The 16,715-nt window shown below is 46.7% G+C and overlaps 1 long non-coding RNA gene across 1 annotated transcript; it reads left to right on the top strand.

The window, feature by feature from the left end:
* Nucleotides 1-922: 922 nt before the first annotated feature.
* Nucleotides 923-8,466, top strand: LOC140642777 (uncharacterized). The gene is made up of 3 exons (XR_012039187.1): nucleotides 923-1,052; nucleotides 1,976-2,198; nucleotides 6,419-8,466. It is a non-coding gene; the product is annotated as an uncharacterized lncRNA (long non-coding RNA).
* Nucleotides 8,467-16,715: the final 8,249 nt, after the last annotated feature.

Raw genomic sequence — 16,715 nt, 5'->3', positions numbered from 1 at the left:
GGGTTCCCACAGACCCCTCTATCATACTACCTGCCACAGGGCAGGTCTATGAGAGGTTAGTGGCTGCAGAGAAGTCAAATAAGCTCATGACTTAGAAGAGTCAGTTAGAGGGCAACCCAGGTGGCTCAGTGGTTTAGTGCCGCCTCCAGCCCAGGGCCTGATCCTGGAGACCCGGGATCGAGTCCCACGTTGGGCTCCCTGAATGGAGCCTGCTTCTCCCTCTGCCTGTGTCTTTGCCTCTCTCTTTCCCTGTGTCTCTCATGAATAAATAAATAAAATATTAAAAAAAAAAAAAAAGAAGAGTCAGTTAGATTGGGCAATTAGGGTGCAGGTGATGACCTGCAAGAAAAATTTCAGTAGAATTGGGAGAAGCCAGGTTGCTTTGGGGAGGAGGTGGTGTATCAGGAAACTGAGACAGCTGCTGTAGACTTTTCAGTAAGTGCTCTTCATTAAGTGCTTTGGCTGATGAGAGGAAGAGGCTAGTAGCTGGAAAAGGACACAAGGTGGAGGGAGGGACAGAGGGAGGCACGGGAGGACTCCTGTTTGTTCTTGGCAAGGAATCAGTAGGGAGACATCAGAGAAACCAGAGAGAACATCAAGGAGCCGAAGGTGGAATCTGGTTTGGGATCCTGCAGGGTGGGGAGGATGGCCTTAGGGGGTGCCCTAGTCAGCTCAGGCTGCCATGACGGCATACCATACATAGACTGGGTGATTTGCAAACAACAAACACATATTCCTCAGGGTCCTGGAGGCTGGGAGTCCAGGTTGTGCACTGTCTCACATGGCGGAAGGATGAGAGATCCTTCTGGGGCCTATTTTATAAGGACACTAATCCCATTCATGAGGGCTTGGCCCTCATGACCTAATCACCTCCCAAAGACCTCACGTCCTAATACCATCACATTGGGCGTTAGGGTTTAACATTATGACTTTTGTGGGATACAACCTTCAGCCCGTAGTAGATGGAAAAAGGACATGTCTTCCCTTTGGAGGCAATCAGTGGGTGCAGTCAGGGGAGACCTGGATGGCAGGAGGATGGGAGAGTAGCTTCTGTACGTAATAGAAGGGGGGATGGTTGGTTTGGGGAGCCAGGAGCGGGGTTAAACAGCCACTGTGGAGGGCGCCAGGGTGAGTCGATGAGGAAGGCAGAGCGCTGGGGAAGGCAGTACTGGAAGCCTCGCTACCCTCGACGTCCCCGGGGCTAACAGCACCAGGCTCTGCGGCGACGCGGATTTCTCCAGGAGAGCGGAGGGCCGCGCTCCCAAGGAGAGGACCACGCAGACTGCCCCGAGCTGGGTCCCCAGGCGGGTGCCCCAGGAGGCTGCCGAGGGGGTGGCGGGGTGGGGAGCTGTGGCATCCCCGCGGGAGGGGAAGGAAGTGAAGACAGGAGTGGAGGCAGAGACCCGGCTGAGGTCAGAGAACAGGAAGCGCAGCGCCGCCGGGAGCGCAGCTGGGGGGCGGGGCCCGCGGGGAGGGCGGGGGGCGCCCGGCCGCGCCGCAGAGGAGGGTGCCGGGCTCCGCGTGGGCCCAAAGCTGCGCGCAGGGGTGAGGCGGGACCCGAGGGGAGCCAGGTCTCCAGCAGACGCGGCGGGATCCGCCCGAGGGAGCCTCCGGCAGGCGCCCGCCCCGCAAGGGCCCAGGGCGGAGGACCAGGGGCAGGGGTGCCGGAGGCGGAGCCCCCACCCAACAGCTGGCCCCGGCGCCCCCCCCCCGCCCCCACGCCCGGCTGGTTCCGAAAATGAAGTCAAGATCAGGGGGTGTCTCACGAACGCTCCGATTGCGGGTCTCTTTCCGTTTGCTTTTCTCTGGGATAGAATTCCCGTGGCCTAAAACTCCCGGGGTCCTAGGACATTGGCAAGGCTGGACACCCGTCATCCTTCCCTAAGTCTAGAGAGAGCCCTTCTGTGGGTACCCATTAGCAATCCGCCCCCCTCCAGCCTGAGCCCCAGCAGCTAATCAGTCCTCTCTCCCTAAGGATTTACCTGTTGGGAACATTCCATGTGGACGGAGTACAATGCGTGGCCTTCGGAGCCTGGCTCCTTTCACGACCATAGCGTCCCCAGGCCTCATCATGTTTCAGTACCCAGGTCCTTTCTATGGCTGAATAATATTCCGTGGGATGGACACACGGCAGGTGTTTGTAGAGTCATTCCCTGATGGGCCTTCGGGGTGATTCCACTGTTGGGACACCGTGACTGGTGAGGCTGTGAGATTCACGTACGAGTTTTTGCGCGAACAGTTAGTTCTTCGTTCTCTGGGTTACGTACCTAGCAGTGGATTGCGGGGCCGTGCGGTAGCTCCACGGTCCACTTTCTGAGGAACGGTCAATCGTTTCTACAGCGCTGCACCCTTTTACGTTCCCAGCAGCAGTGTGGGAGGGCTTCTTGCTTGCCTCTCTTGAACAACCAAAGGCGAGATAGTACTGAGTCCACATCTCCCACACGAAGCTGGCCCAGGACACATGGGTTCTCCAACTTGTCGATTTTGTCACCACACACAGTGTGCACGTGGGCACGTACCCCTGGCCATCGCGCTTCATGCATTTTCCTCACCTCCCAGGCCCCACAGTTAAACCCTAGGCTGTGTATTTGGAAGAGCAGCAAGAGCGTAGGCAATTTTGTTGACCAACAACCAGCTTTTGAAAGGACCAAGTAGGGGCACCTGGGTGGCTCAGTGGTTGAGTGTCTGCCTTTGGCTCAGGTCGTGATCCCAGGGTCCCAGGATCAAGTCCTACATCCGGTTCCCCTCAGAGAGCCTGCTTGTCTCTCTGTGTCTCTGATTCTTTCTCTGGGTCTCTCATGAATAAGTAAATAAAATCTTGAAAAAGAAAAAGAAAGGACCAAGTAAAAGGATTTAAGAAGGTGGAGAGCAGAGTTTCATTAAGATGAGACAGGAGTGCCAGAGCCCTGGGGAGGAAAGAGATGACCTGAGGAGCTGATCTCTTGGCCAGTGACCAGACTAAGAGGTATGGCAGGATGAGCACCCTTGCGGTGAGGGTGAGGCTGGGCCCCTCCTGCAGTGGGCCTGGTAGGTAAGGAAGACCCAGGCTCCTGAGCCCAGTGACATAGCAACTCAAGGGAGAATTTGCCTCAACCCAGATCAGCACTGTCCAATAAATAAAGATAGTTATGAGCCACATCTGTTATCAAATTATTTTTATCTTTGCCAATCACTGAGTCTAAATGGTATGTCCCTGTGGTTTTAATTTAAATGAGGTTAAGCATCTTTTAATATATTTAAGAGCCATGTTAATTTCCTTTCCTATGAAGTCTTTGTTTGCATCTGTGACTGCTTTCCTACAGGATTTCAGTCTTCCATTTTGATTTATAGGAGTTCTCTTTATACTACGGAAATTTGTCTGCATATGTGTTGCATATATTATTGTTCTGTTTATTGCCTTTGGATTTTGTTATTTTTTTCCATGGAAATTTTTAAAATTTTTATTGTGGTCAAAGTTGATTTCTGAGTTTTGAGTCATGCTTAAGTAAAGCCACCCCACTGCAAGATTATAAATTTTTTTTAATCTGATACTTTTATGGTTTCATATTTTAGATTTATATCTTTGAGCTGTTTGAAGTTTATTTTAGTGTAAGTAATGTAGGAAGGTTACAAATGTATTCGTTTCCAGATGACTACTCAATATTCCCAGAACGATTTATACTCTACTATTTCCTGTGTGTACTGGGGTCTGTTTCTGGACTTTCTATCCTATTCTATTGATCTGCCTTTTCTTTTTTTTTTTTTAAGATTTTATTTATTTATTCATGAGAGACAGAGAGAGAGAGAGAGAGAGAGGCAGAGACACAGGCAGAGGGAGAAGCAGGCTCCATGCAAGGTCTCTAGGATCAGGCCCTGGGCTGAAGGCGGCACTAAACTGCTGAGCCACCCGGGCTGCCCTTGATCTGCCTTTTCATGTTTCCCCCCAAATAGTATTCTTTTTTTTAATTTTAATTTTATTTATTTATTTATTCATGAGAGACACACAGAGAGAGAGGCAGAGACATAGGCAGAGGGAGAAGCCGGCTCCCTGCAGGAACCCCGGGATCACGCCCTGAGCCAAAGGCAGATGCTCCACCCAGGAATCCCACCAAATAATATTCTTAATTACAGTAGTTTTACACTATTTTAAGATATATTTATTTATCTGAGAGAAAGAGTGGGGTAGGCGTTAGAGGGAGAGGGAGAGAAGCTCAAGCAGACCCCCGCCCCCGCCACTGAGCGTGGAGCTGGATGCAGGGCTCAATCCCAGAACCCTGATATCATGACCTGAGCTGAAAGTAAGAGTTGGACGCTCAACCAACTGAGCCACCCAGACACCCGTACAGTACATTTAACATCTGGGTGGGCTGGCCCCCTTTCTTACTCTTCTTAAGAATTTTCTTAGGGGCACCTGGCTGACTTAGTCAGGGGAGCATGAAGCTCTTGGTCTCCGAGTTGTGGTTTCAAGCCCCACATTGGGTATAAAGATTATTTACAAAAAGAAGAAGAATTTTCTCAGCTCTTAAAAACTAGCTTTTCTGTTTCTTTTGGGGAGCCCACATTAAATTTACAAATTAATTAAGAAATAATTGATATCATTCTAATATTGACTTTCCTCTTTTTCTTACACAGAGCTACCATGCCATATAATCTAGTCTGTTCCTTCCCTTTTTTTCTTTTTTTTTTAATTTTTTTATTTTTATTTTTTTTTATGATAGTCACACACAGAGAGAGAGAGGCAGAGACACAGGCAGAGGGAGAAGCAGGCTCCATGCACCGGGAGCCCGACATGGGATTCGATCCCAGGTCTCCAGGATCGCGCCCTAGGCCAAAGGCAGGCACCAAACCGCTGCGCCACCCAGGGATCTCCTTCCCTTTTTTTCAATCAACAGTATATCCTGGAGATCTTTCCATCTCACTTCATAGAGACATTCCTTATTCTTTTGTATAGCTGCATAATATTCCACTGGTAGATATACCTTAGCCTGTTGACGGGTCCTCTATAGATGAATACTTATTCTTTGAACCTTTTTCTGTTACAGACACAACTCATTTTGTGTGCACACACCACTCCACCCCAGGGACTTTGTGCTCCTTTCCTCCTAATCCATATTCACATGACCCACCTCCTCACCTTGTTTCTTCTCTGGGAAGCTCATCTCAGCCACCTGGCATTCCCAAGCTCCCTATTCTGGTTGGCTTTTTTTCTTTTCTTTCTTTTTTTATTTTAAGATTTTGTTTATTTATTTGACAAAGAGAGCACAAGAGAGTACAAGCAGGGGGAGCAGCAGAGGGAGAGGGAGGAGCAAGCTCCTGGCTGAGCAGGGAGCCCAATGTGGGGCTTCATCCCAGGACCCCAGGATCATGGTCTGAGCTAAAGGCAGATGCTCGATCCACCGAGCCACCCAAGCACCACTCAACTTCTCTCTTAGTAATCATCACCTTCTAACAGGCTATATAATTTACTTTACATGTATTATCTGCTTCCTACTGCCAAATTGGAATGGTTTTGGTTTTGGCTTTGGTTTCATTTAGCCAATTTGTTTACTCATTTGTATTCTTGGCATACAGAAGAGTATCTGATGCAGAATGAATAGCACTCAGTAATAATTGAATGAATGAATGAATGAATGAATGAATGAATGAATGAATATACAAACATATTGGTAAGATAAATTCCCAAAACTGGAATTTCTGGGTCAAAAGTAAATCTTCCATTATATTTTCCAATATATTTTATATATATTAAGGCTATTGATTTCCTTTTTTTAGAGAGGGAGAGGTGAGGGGATGGGCAGAAGAAAGTGGGAGAGAAAGTATCTCTTTTCAAAAAGCATTTTATTATTTATTTATTTGTGAGAGAGAGAGAACAGAGGGAGGAGCAGAGGGGGAAGAAGAAGCCCCAATGTGGGGCTCAATCCCAGGACCCTGAGATTAGGGACTGAGGTGAAGGCAGATACTTAACCGCCTGAGCTACCCAGGCATCCCAAGGGAAAAGAGAATCTTAAGCAGACTCCATGCCCAGCATAGAGCCCAACACAGAGCTTGATCTCATAACCATGAGATCATGACCTGAGCCAAAATCAAGAATTCGATGCTTAACCACTGAACCACCCAGGCACCCCTAAGGCTATTGACTTTTTTAAAGATTTTTTTTTTTTAATTTTTAAGTAATGTCTACACCCAATGTGGAACTCGAACTCACAACCCCAATACCAGGCACCCTGAGCCTACTGATTTTGCTTAATAAATTTGTATTTAGACACCTACTGAATTCTTTCTATGCTACAGATTTTTTTTAGTCAAATTTCTTACATTTTCTAAGATATAATTGTATCATATAGTTTATAAGTAACAATTGTATCTCCTCTTTTTTAATCACTATACCTTTTTTTGTTTGTCCATTTATTTTTTTTTAATTTTTATTTATTTATGATAGTCACAGAGGAGAAAGAGAGAGAGGCAGAGACATAGGCAGAGGGAGAAGCAGGCTCCATGCACCGGGAGCCCGATGTGGGATTCGATCCGGGGTCTCCAGGATCGCACCCTGGGCCAAAGGCAGGCGCCAAACCGCTGCGCCACCCAGGGATCCCTGTCCATTTATTTATATTGGTAAGTGCCTTGGATCAATTTTATTTTTTTTATTTTTAAAGATTTTATTCATTTATTCATGAGAGACACAGAAAGAGAGGCAGAGACACAGGCAGAGGGAGAAGCAGGCTCCACACAGGAAGCCCAATGTGGGACTCCATCCCAGGACCTCAGGATCATGACCTGAGCCAAACGCAGATGCTCAACTGCTGAGCCACCCAGGTGTCCTTTCCTTGGATCAATTTTAAATAAAAGTGATGGTAGTATCTTTGCTTTGACCTGATTTTAATGAGAATGCTTTTAGTATTCTAGTATTTTATTCTTACAAATTGGCTTTTTGGCTGTGTGTGTGTGTGTGTGTGTGTGTGTGTGTAATTGTATTTTAAAAATATTTCCTTCCCTTCCCGTTGCTCAGAAATTTTCATTTTAAATTAGGCAAGGGGACACCTGGGTGGCTCAGCGGTTGAACGCCTGCCTTCAGCTCAAGGCTTGATCCTGGAGTCCCGGAATCGAGTCCCACATCAAGGAGCCTGCTTCTCCTTCTGCCTGTGTTTCTCTGCCTCTCTCTCTGTGTGTCTCTCATGAATTAAAAAAAAAAAAAAAAAAAAAAAAAGGAAATTATGAATGGATTTTTACTTTTACCAAAAATCTTTGCAGCATTATCATAATCATGCAATATTTCTCCAATGATTTATCAATATGGTGAATAATATCAGCAATATCCTATTATTGAACCATCCTGTACTCTTACATTCTTGGTATTTCCAAACTCGGTTGTGGTATAAATATATATATATATATATATATTTATATTTATATTTATATTTATATTTATATTTATATTTTTTTATGTGTTGCTGGATTTTATTTGCAAAAATTTGGCTTACAATTTTTGCTGTGATATTTATCAGTGAGACTACCCTGTAGTTGTCCTCCCTTGTGCCATTTTTGACAGATTGGGGTATTGATATGCAACATCCATAAAAGGCATTTGGAAGAGTTGACCTGACAAAGTGGTTAAGAGAGTAAATTCTGGAACTAAACTCACCAGGTTCAAATTTGGATCTGCTGCTTACAATTGTGTAGCCCTGGACAAGTGATTTAATACCTCTTGCCTGAATTTTTTCATCTCTAAAACAGGGACAATGATTTATCTTCTTCACAGGATCATTGAATGAGAATTTTTTAAAAGATGTTATTTATTTACTCATGAGAGACACAGAGAGAGAGAGGCAGAGACATAGACAGAGGGAGAAGCAGGCTCCCTGTGAGGAACCCAGTGGGGGACTCCATCCCAGGACCCCAGGATCACGACCCAAACCAACATAATCTTAACCACTGAGCCACACAGGTGTCCCAGATTATTGAATGAGAATTGAATGAATACAACAGATTTATTTATTCTTTTCTAAGAACCTGAAGCATTCGAATGATATTTTCTGTCCTCGTTTCTTTTTTTTTTTTTCCCTTCCCCCTCTCTGTCCTCGTTTCTTATAAGTGTTGGTTGAATTAACCAGAGGACTTGTTGGATCCTGGTGCTTTTCTTTTTTCCTTTGTGGGTGGGAGAGCCACCCCTTGATAACATCTTCATTTTGTGTGTGTGATATTTGATCTGTTTCTTTCTTTCTTTTATCCATGAGAGACACACAGAGAGAGGCAGAGACATAGGCAGAGGGAGAAGAAGGCTCGATGCAGGACTCAATCCCAGGACTCTGGGATCACCACCTGAGTCAAAGCCAGACGCTGAACCCAGGTGCCTCTATTTGGTCTGTTTCAAATTTTGTTGTATTCTAGCATTGATATTGGTAATTTATGGTTTCCCAGCAAACCATCCTTTCTCATTTATTTGCATACTAATCAATTCTTTGAAGGGTTTTTGGTTGTTTTTTTTTTTTTTTTTTTGGCTATGGCTATTTCCTCATTTTCATTTCTTATTTTGTTTGGAATGGTCTTTTTTTTTTTAAGATTTTATTTATTATTCATGAGACACACACACACAGGCACACAGAGAGAGAGAGGGAGAGAAGCAGAAACAGGATCCATGCAGGGAGCCGGACATGGGTCTCCAGATCAGCATGGAGCCTGCTTCTCCCTCTGCCTGTGTCTCTACCTCCCTCTCTCTCTCTCTCTCTCTCTCTCATGAATAAATAAATAAAATATTTTAAAAAAGGAATTTTCTCACTGAACTGTACACTTTGATTAAAATGTATGATTTGTGGGACACCTGAGTGGCTCAGAGGCTGAGCGACTGCCTTCGGGTCAGGTGCTGATCCGGGGTCCTAGAATCGAGTCCCACATTGGGCTTCCTGCAGGGAGCCTGCTTCTCCCTCTGCCTGTGTCTCTGCCTCTCTCCTTCTGTGTCTCTCATGAATAAATAAATAAAATACTTTAAAAAAATGTATGATTTGTGAACTGTATCTCAATAAACTGCTATCTTTTAAAAAAGAATGATCTTTCTTTCTTCTTTCTTCTCTTTTTTTTTCTTTTCTTTCTTTCAAGGCCCCACACCCAGCATGGAGCCCATTACAGGGCTTGAACTGATGACCCTTAGATCAAGACCTGAGCTGAGATCAAGGTGGATGCTAAACTGACTGAGCCACCAAGAAATTATTTTCAATATTTCAAAAAGTCCAAACACTATTAGTTTGTACTACTTAGCAAAATTAGCAAGTTTCCTGCTTTGGGCTAAAATGCTATCAAGCCATTGAGGTAATGGTGGTTATCTCCTGCTAATCCCAAGCACCGGTGGTAGAGCAGGGCTATAATTTAGTTACCACTTAAAGGCAGGTGTCCTCAGCAGATACCACTTTCTAAACCACGGATCTGTGGTGAAGGTGACAGTGGTGGTCACAAAGGGCCCTTGGTCAATGACCACGGTCAGTAACAATAATGGTGTGTTAGGAAGTATCTTCTCGCTCTTTGCTGGTTTGTGTTACTTCTTGTCAGCTTGGACAGAAAAGCCTTAACTAGTTTAGCAAGAGAAGGGCTCAGTGCTTTTGTCCCGGATTGCCCGTAGCTGTTGTTTCTAAGTTCTGAGAGTTCGGTTACCATGGCAACTGTGTGAGCAAGCCCCAGAGTGTGTGTTAACTTTGAACAGGCTGAGTCTGGAAGGAGGTAGGGAAGAAAGGAAAGAGGTTGGTGTGACGGATTCATTCATTCTCCTGGCAGTGGCGACACCCATGTGAAGAAGAAGACAGACAAAAGCCTAGCAAGACTTACAGATTGTAAGAGTCAGGGAGACTTATGTTCACCTGCCAGCCCTGCCTCTTAACAGCTGTGTGCTGTCGGCCTGGTCACCGAGCCTCCCTGAACTTCCTCTGCAGAGTGGAGCTGTTAACACCTGCTTTGCAGGTGGCTGAGATCACTCCGGCTGCTGGACACAGAGCAGGTGTCTAAGCCTCGGCTGCCTTCCTCCCAGTCCCAGCCCAGCCCTTTACCAGCTGTGTGACTTGGGAGAAGGTGTTTAGCAGCTTGGACATGCCATTTCCTCGAGGATGTTTTCTAAAGGCCCTTCCGGGGATCCCTGGGTGGCTCAGCGGTTTAGCGCCTGCCTTCGGCCCAGGGCGTGACTCTGGAGACCCAGGATCGAGTCCCACATCGGGCTCCCTGCATGGAGCCTGCTTCTCCCTCTGCCTGTGTCTCTGCCTCTCTCTGTGTGTGTCTCATGAATAAATAAATATTTAAATAAATAAATAAAGGCCCTTCCGGGGAGCCTGGCTGGTTCAGTCGGTTAAGCATCTGTCTTCCTTTCAGGTGATGACCCCCGGATCCCGGGATGGAGTCCCACCTTGAGCCCCCTGCTCAGTGGGGCGCCTGCCCCTCCCTCTCCCTCTCCCCCTGCTCATGTGCGCTCGCTCGCTCTCAAGTAAATAAAATCTTTTAAAATAAATAAATAAAATCAAGTCCCTGCCGGCTCTGGGCGCCTCAGATCCTGAAGGGTTAACCATGGAAGTTCGGCGGCTCCCGCTCCAGCCCCTCCTCCCGCAGCCGGACAGACCCGCCCTACCCGGAAGTGCAGGTTGGCTCTGACGTCAGCACCGCCCCCCTCCCCCCGCCGCAGGTTTTCCAGGGCAGGGCTGACTTCAGGCGTGAATCCCATGCCTGTCCGACCAGATTTCCTGGTTTAGGCTTTGCGCAATCCGGTTGCTCTAAACTGATCTTGCAGCGGACCTATCGATGCCTTTGCTTCTCGAGGCTCCTGTGCTCCGGGGGGACGGAGGCCGGGCCGGGGAGTAGCCGGGGCTGAGCGCGCAGGCAGGCAGCTCGGGAGCCTGCTTAGCTGCTCCGCGGGCGCTGTTTGTTTGTTTTATCAGGGAAAATGCACAGAACATTCAGTCAACCATTTTGAAGTGTATTATTTGGGGGTGTCTGGCTGGCTCAGTCCTCAGAGGGTGCCCCTTTCAGTCTCACAGTTCAGCCCTGCATTGGGCAGAGAGCCCACTATAAATTAATAGATAGATGATAGATGGAAGATAAATGTGTCATTTGGTGGCCTTTCGTGCATTTTCAATGTGCAACCATCACTTCCATCTCGTTCCACATTTTCATCACTGTCACAAGACATCCTGTGCCCCTTAATCATTCCCTTCTTCCCTCTCCCCCGACCCAGCCCCTGGCAACCACTGATCTGTTTTCTGTTTCTATTGATTTAACTTTACCTATTCTGGATATTTCATATGAATGGAATCATATAATAGGTGGCCTTTTGTGACTGGCTTCTTTCACTTAATATGTTTTTGAAGTTTCCTTTTTTTTTTAAGATCTTATTTATTTATTCATGAGAGACACACACAGACAGAGAGAGAGAGAGAGGCAGAGACACAGGCAGAGGGAGAAGCAGGCTCCTTGCAGGGAGCCCGATGCAGGACTCGATCCCGGGACTCCAGGATCACACCCTGGGCGGAAGGCGGCGCTAAACCGCTGAGCCACCCGGGCTGCCCTGAAGTTTCCTTTTGATGGCTGAATAATACTCCATTGCATGGGCATCCCACTTTTTTTTTTTTTTTTTAAGATCTTGTTTATTTATTCATGAGAGACACACAGAGAGAGGCAGAGGGAGAAGCAGGCTCCCTGTGGGGAGCCTAATGGGGGACTCAATCCCAGAACTCTGAGATCAGGACCCGAGCCAAAGAGATGCTCAACCACTGAGCCACCCAGGTGCCCTGCCCCACATTTTATTCATCCGTTTGTCCGCTGATGGGCATCTGAGTCGTTTCCACTTTGTGACTATGGTGAATAGTGCCGCTATGAACACTCATGGATAAGTATTTGTTTAAATACCTGTTTTCAGTTCTTTGGAAGGACATATGCTCTTGGTAGGATTTCCATTCTGTGAGGCTGGGAATAATCTCTGCCTTTTTCACCAGCTGATGTGAGGATCAAGTGTGAAAGTGGAGGAAAAATAGCTGTAGTAGTACTAACAACTCCCAAATTTACATCAGCAGCCTGTTAAGTATTTTGTGTAGCTAACAGACATCTACATCCCAATACATTCACAACTGACCCCTTGATGTCTTTCCCAACCCTGCCTCACTTGCAGCCTCCACCATCAGGTGGCAACTGATTCCTTCCACTCACTGAGGCTCAGATCCCACAATCATCCTGTCCCTCTGTCCCTCTCACACTCTACATCCAACCCCTCATGAAACCAAACTGGCTCTTCAAAATACACCCCGATTCTGACTCCTCTCACCACTGGACACCAGCATCTGGACTCTGCTCTTCTCATCCTTCCCCTACCCCTCAGTCTAGACTCAACCTGGCAGGACATTATCCTGATCCTGCATAAGTCAGATCCTGTCATCCTTCCACTAAAAACTCCACAGCTTTTCTTACTCAGAGTAAACGCTAAGTTCACGATGGCCAGCAATGCCCTGTGTGATCTGGCCACCCTAGCCCGACTTCATTTCCCTGCTCACTCCTCTACAGGCTCTGCAGGCAACACCCCTCCACCCCAGCTCTCCACAGGCCTGGGTCACTCTTCCTTGAGATTTTGTCTCCCTCACCTCCAGCAAAGGCTCAAATGCCACCTTCTTAATGAAGCCTACTGTGCCACCCTATTTAAAATGTAACTCCAGGGATGCCTGGGTGGCTCAGTGGGTTAGGTGCCTGCCTTTGGCTCAGGTCATGATCTCAGGGTCCTGGGATTGAGACCTGCATTAGGCTCTCTGCTCAGCGGGGAGTCTGCTCCTCCCTTTCCCTTTGCCACTCCTCCTGCTTGTGCTCTCTCACTCTCTGTCAATTGAATAAAGAAAAAAGAAAAACATTTTTTCACTCCAGCCCACTCCACTGCACCCCTCATCCCACATCTTACTGTACTTGTTTTCCCCCATGGCATTTATCACTTTCCAACTTGCTACTGCACTCATCTGTTGTTTACAGCCTCTCCCCCTGCCTGAATATAATTCCCCATGAGGGAATGAGTCTCAATGTATTTTGTTCAGTGATCTGGTCCAAGTGCCTAGAAACTACCTGGCACGTAGTAGGTGCTTGATGCACATTTGTTGAATCAATAAACAATATTAACAATAGCGAGCATTCATTAATCCTATTACATGTCACATGCTCTACAATCAGCTCATGTAAATCTCATAAATGAGATAGAATTATTTGCTTTCATTTTTACAGTTTAGGAACCAGAGGCTCAGGACATTTTAGGTGGCTTGCCCCCAAGTCACATAGTTAGTACATGTCAGAGAAGGGTTTGAACTCAGTTCTGTCCGCCTGATTCCTTCAACTTTGCCCCGTGGTCACTGTAGCTATATTTACCATGGTTCACTCATGGTAAATTCATTATTCATTCATTCAGTAATTATTTCCCAAACCTCTTCCAGATCTCCTCCAGCAAAATGCCAGGCCTGTGTGTCGCACACCGGGCACCCTCACCTAGATGGGTCCTGAATCCTGCCCGAAGGAGCTCAGGTCCCACAGCCTGGGCAACAAGTGTCCCTGTGAGCTTTGCAAACTGAACAAGGGGGGATGGGGGTCCTTCTCCCCCAACAATTCCTCATTAGCTCCACTAAACAGGTCCATTTGACCTGATGTCCCTCATTTATAGCAGAAATAAAAGCACTTCCCATGCTATGTCCCCTGACCCCTGGCCTGAGTGAGGCCAAAAGTGCACACCCCACAGCATCCAGCACCTCACCAGATAAATAAGCTCACAGGAGGAAGGCCTTGGATGTGGATGCAGGTAGGTCCAAGGCCAACCAGACCAGAGCTCAAACTGAGAGGCAGGAATGTTAGGAGGAAGTGGGCAGGGGGAGTGCTCCGTCTGGAGCAATCATGATTGCCAAATGGGAAAGACGCCAGCCCCAGATGGCAGCTTCCTCTCCCTTTTCTCAACCCCAGGGACTCACCTAGCACAGCCGAGTGGTAGGGGCCAAGGAGCCTGTCGCCCTGCTCTTTTTCTTCCCCATGCCCAGAACTCCACACTCCCCCTGGCTACCCCCACTGCTTCACCCCCCTTTAACCACCCTCCCCCACTTCCCAAGGAAAGGGGAAGACCATTTGACCAACTAATTGTCAACTGCCTTGGCACTTCATTTTATTTTATTTATTTTATTTTTAATTTTATTTATTCATGAGAGACACAGAGACAGGCAGAGGGAGAAGCAGGCTCCACGCAGGAGCCCAATGCGGAACTCAATCCCGGGACTCCAGGATCACGCCCTGGGCTGAAGGCAGGTGCCAAAACCGCTGAGCCATCCAGGGATTCCCAGCACTTCATTTTATAAAAAATCACTAAGGAGTTTGAATTTGGACTGGGGTTCAAGTAAACACACACACACTCTTGGTCATGCCCTCTGGGTGGTTTTTCTTTCATGTTTCATTTAGAGAAATGAAAATACATTTAGGAGAGCTTCCTCTGTGCCAGACCCTCTGCCAGGCGCTGGGGGCACCTGAGGAGCTCAGGGTCTGCTGGAGAAGCTGAACAGGCAATCATAAACTACAGTGTAGCCATAGGAAAATCTGGGGGGCTCTGGGACTCCAGAGAAGTCCCTATGCAGCTTGAAGGCAAGGACTCTGCCCAGAGAGAGATGTGAATGACAGTAATGATATGATAATCAAATGAAGCTCCAGGCTCTGAGCTCATTGATATGAAATTATTAAGTGCCTACTCCTACTATGTGTGGCACACAGTCTTTCAGAGGTGTGGAACCTACTGCTGGGAATCAAGTCCAGGCCTTCCTTCCAAGGGAGGCAGCAGAGAGAATATTCTGTCCTTGAAACTGTACCACTGCAAATTAGAAAGCGCACACCCATTATAGAGAGGAGCCAACCGAGTCACAGAGGTGAGGAGCTAACTCCCCTAGATCACAGGCTGCCTTGGGGGTAGGAAATTGGGCTTAATACTGCATCTGCAGCCCTGAGACATGAAAGACTTTTTAAAATTACCCAGTAGTAGGATATCTATTTTTATAGTGATATATTGTAGAAACAGGTTGCTAGGGGGCCTGGGTGGCTCAGTGGTTGAGCATCTGCCTTTGGCTTGGGTGGTGATCCCTGGGTTCTTTGGATCAAGTCCTGCATCCGCTCCCCACAGGGAGCCTGCTTCTCCCTCTGCCTATGTCTGCCTCTCTATGTGTGTCTCTCATGAATAAATAAAATCTTTAAGAAAAAAAAAAAGGTTGGGATCCCTGGGTGGCGCAGTGGTTTGGCGCCTGCCTTTGGCCCAGGGCACGATCCTGGAGACCCGGGATCGAATCCCACATCGGGCTCCCGGTGCATGGAGCCTGCTTCTCCCTCTGCCTGTGTCTCTGCCTTTCTCTCTGTGTGACTATCATAAATAAATAAAAATTAAAAAAAAAAAAGACTGACACAGGTAGACTACAAAGTGTTAATAGTTATTATCTCTAAGTTATAGATCGCAGATGTTTATAAAAGACTTTATTATGTAGAATATTGGACATACACTAAAAAATAGAATAAGATAAGGAGTCTTCATCAGCCCAATAACCATTAAGTCAACACTGACCATATCCATCCTGACCTCCATGACATATTCCATAGAAGTCAATCCACACCTCATACCATTCCCTCTCTAAACATTTCAGTGCATATCTCTCAAAATAAGACCTTTTACTGTATTCATATATATATATATACCATTACAACTTAACAAGATATGCAATTATTCCTTACTATTATCAAATGGCAGACAGCCCGGGTGGCTCAGCGGTTTGGTGCCTGCCTTCAGCCCAGGGTGTAATCCTGGAGACCGGGATCGAGTCCCACGTCAGGCTCTCTGCATGGAGCCTGCTTCTCCCTCTGCCTGTGTCTCTGCCTCTCTCTGTGTGTGTGTCTCTCTCTCTCATGAATAAATAAATAAAATCTTAAAACACACACACACACACACACACACAAAACATATGGCAGGCAGTGTTCAAATTTCCAGTAGTCTCATAATTGGCAAAGATATTTACATTGTACAGTGTTTTTAAAAAATTAGGATAAAAATTAAAAATGCACTGTGCGGGATCCCTGGGTGGCGCAGAGGTTTGGTGCCTGCCTTTGGCCCAGGGCGTGATCCTGGAGACCCGGGATCGAATCCCACGTCGGGCTCCCGGTGCATGGAGCCTGCTTCTCCCTCTGCCTATGTCTCTGCCTCTCTCTCTCTCACTGTGTGCCTATCATAAATAAATAAAAAATTTAAAAAATGCACTGTGCAATTAGCTGAGACATCAGTTAGGTCTCTTGTATCCATAGTTTTCCCTTCCATGTCTTTCTATTTTCTTTGCAAACGCATCACCTGTCCTGCTGCATCCCACAGTTTGGATTTTGCTGATTGCATCCCTGTGGTATATAATTCTATAGGCTTCCCTGTCCTTTGTATTTCTGATAAACTGATAGTCTAATCTAGAGCCTGATTAGATTCAGATTAGTGTTTTCTGGCAAAACTAATTTACGGGAGGTGTTGTGGATTTCATTAGGAGGCAGATCATGTCTGGCTCTCTTTCTTTGTGTGATGTAAGCTGTCATTGCTCTTCAGTGCTTATATCCCTTAATTCATGAGGAGTCGCAAGATGAAGTCATCCAATTTGGGCATTCTCTCTTCTACTATTAGCTGGAATACTTCCATGAAGAGAAACATCTGCTGATCTCTATTTGGTTCCTCTGAGGTACAAATCATAAAGGAAAGAGGA

The sequence above is a fragment of the Canis lupus genome, chromosome 11, assembly GCF_048164855.1.
Source record: "Canis lupus baileyi chromosome 11, mCanLup2.hap1, whole genome shotgun sequence".
NCBI classification, from domain to species: Eukaryota; Metazoa; Chordata; class Mammalia; order Carnivora; family Canidae; genus Canis; species Canis lupus.
This window is presented reverse-complemented; position numbering and strand designations above follow the sequence as displayed.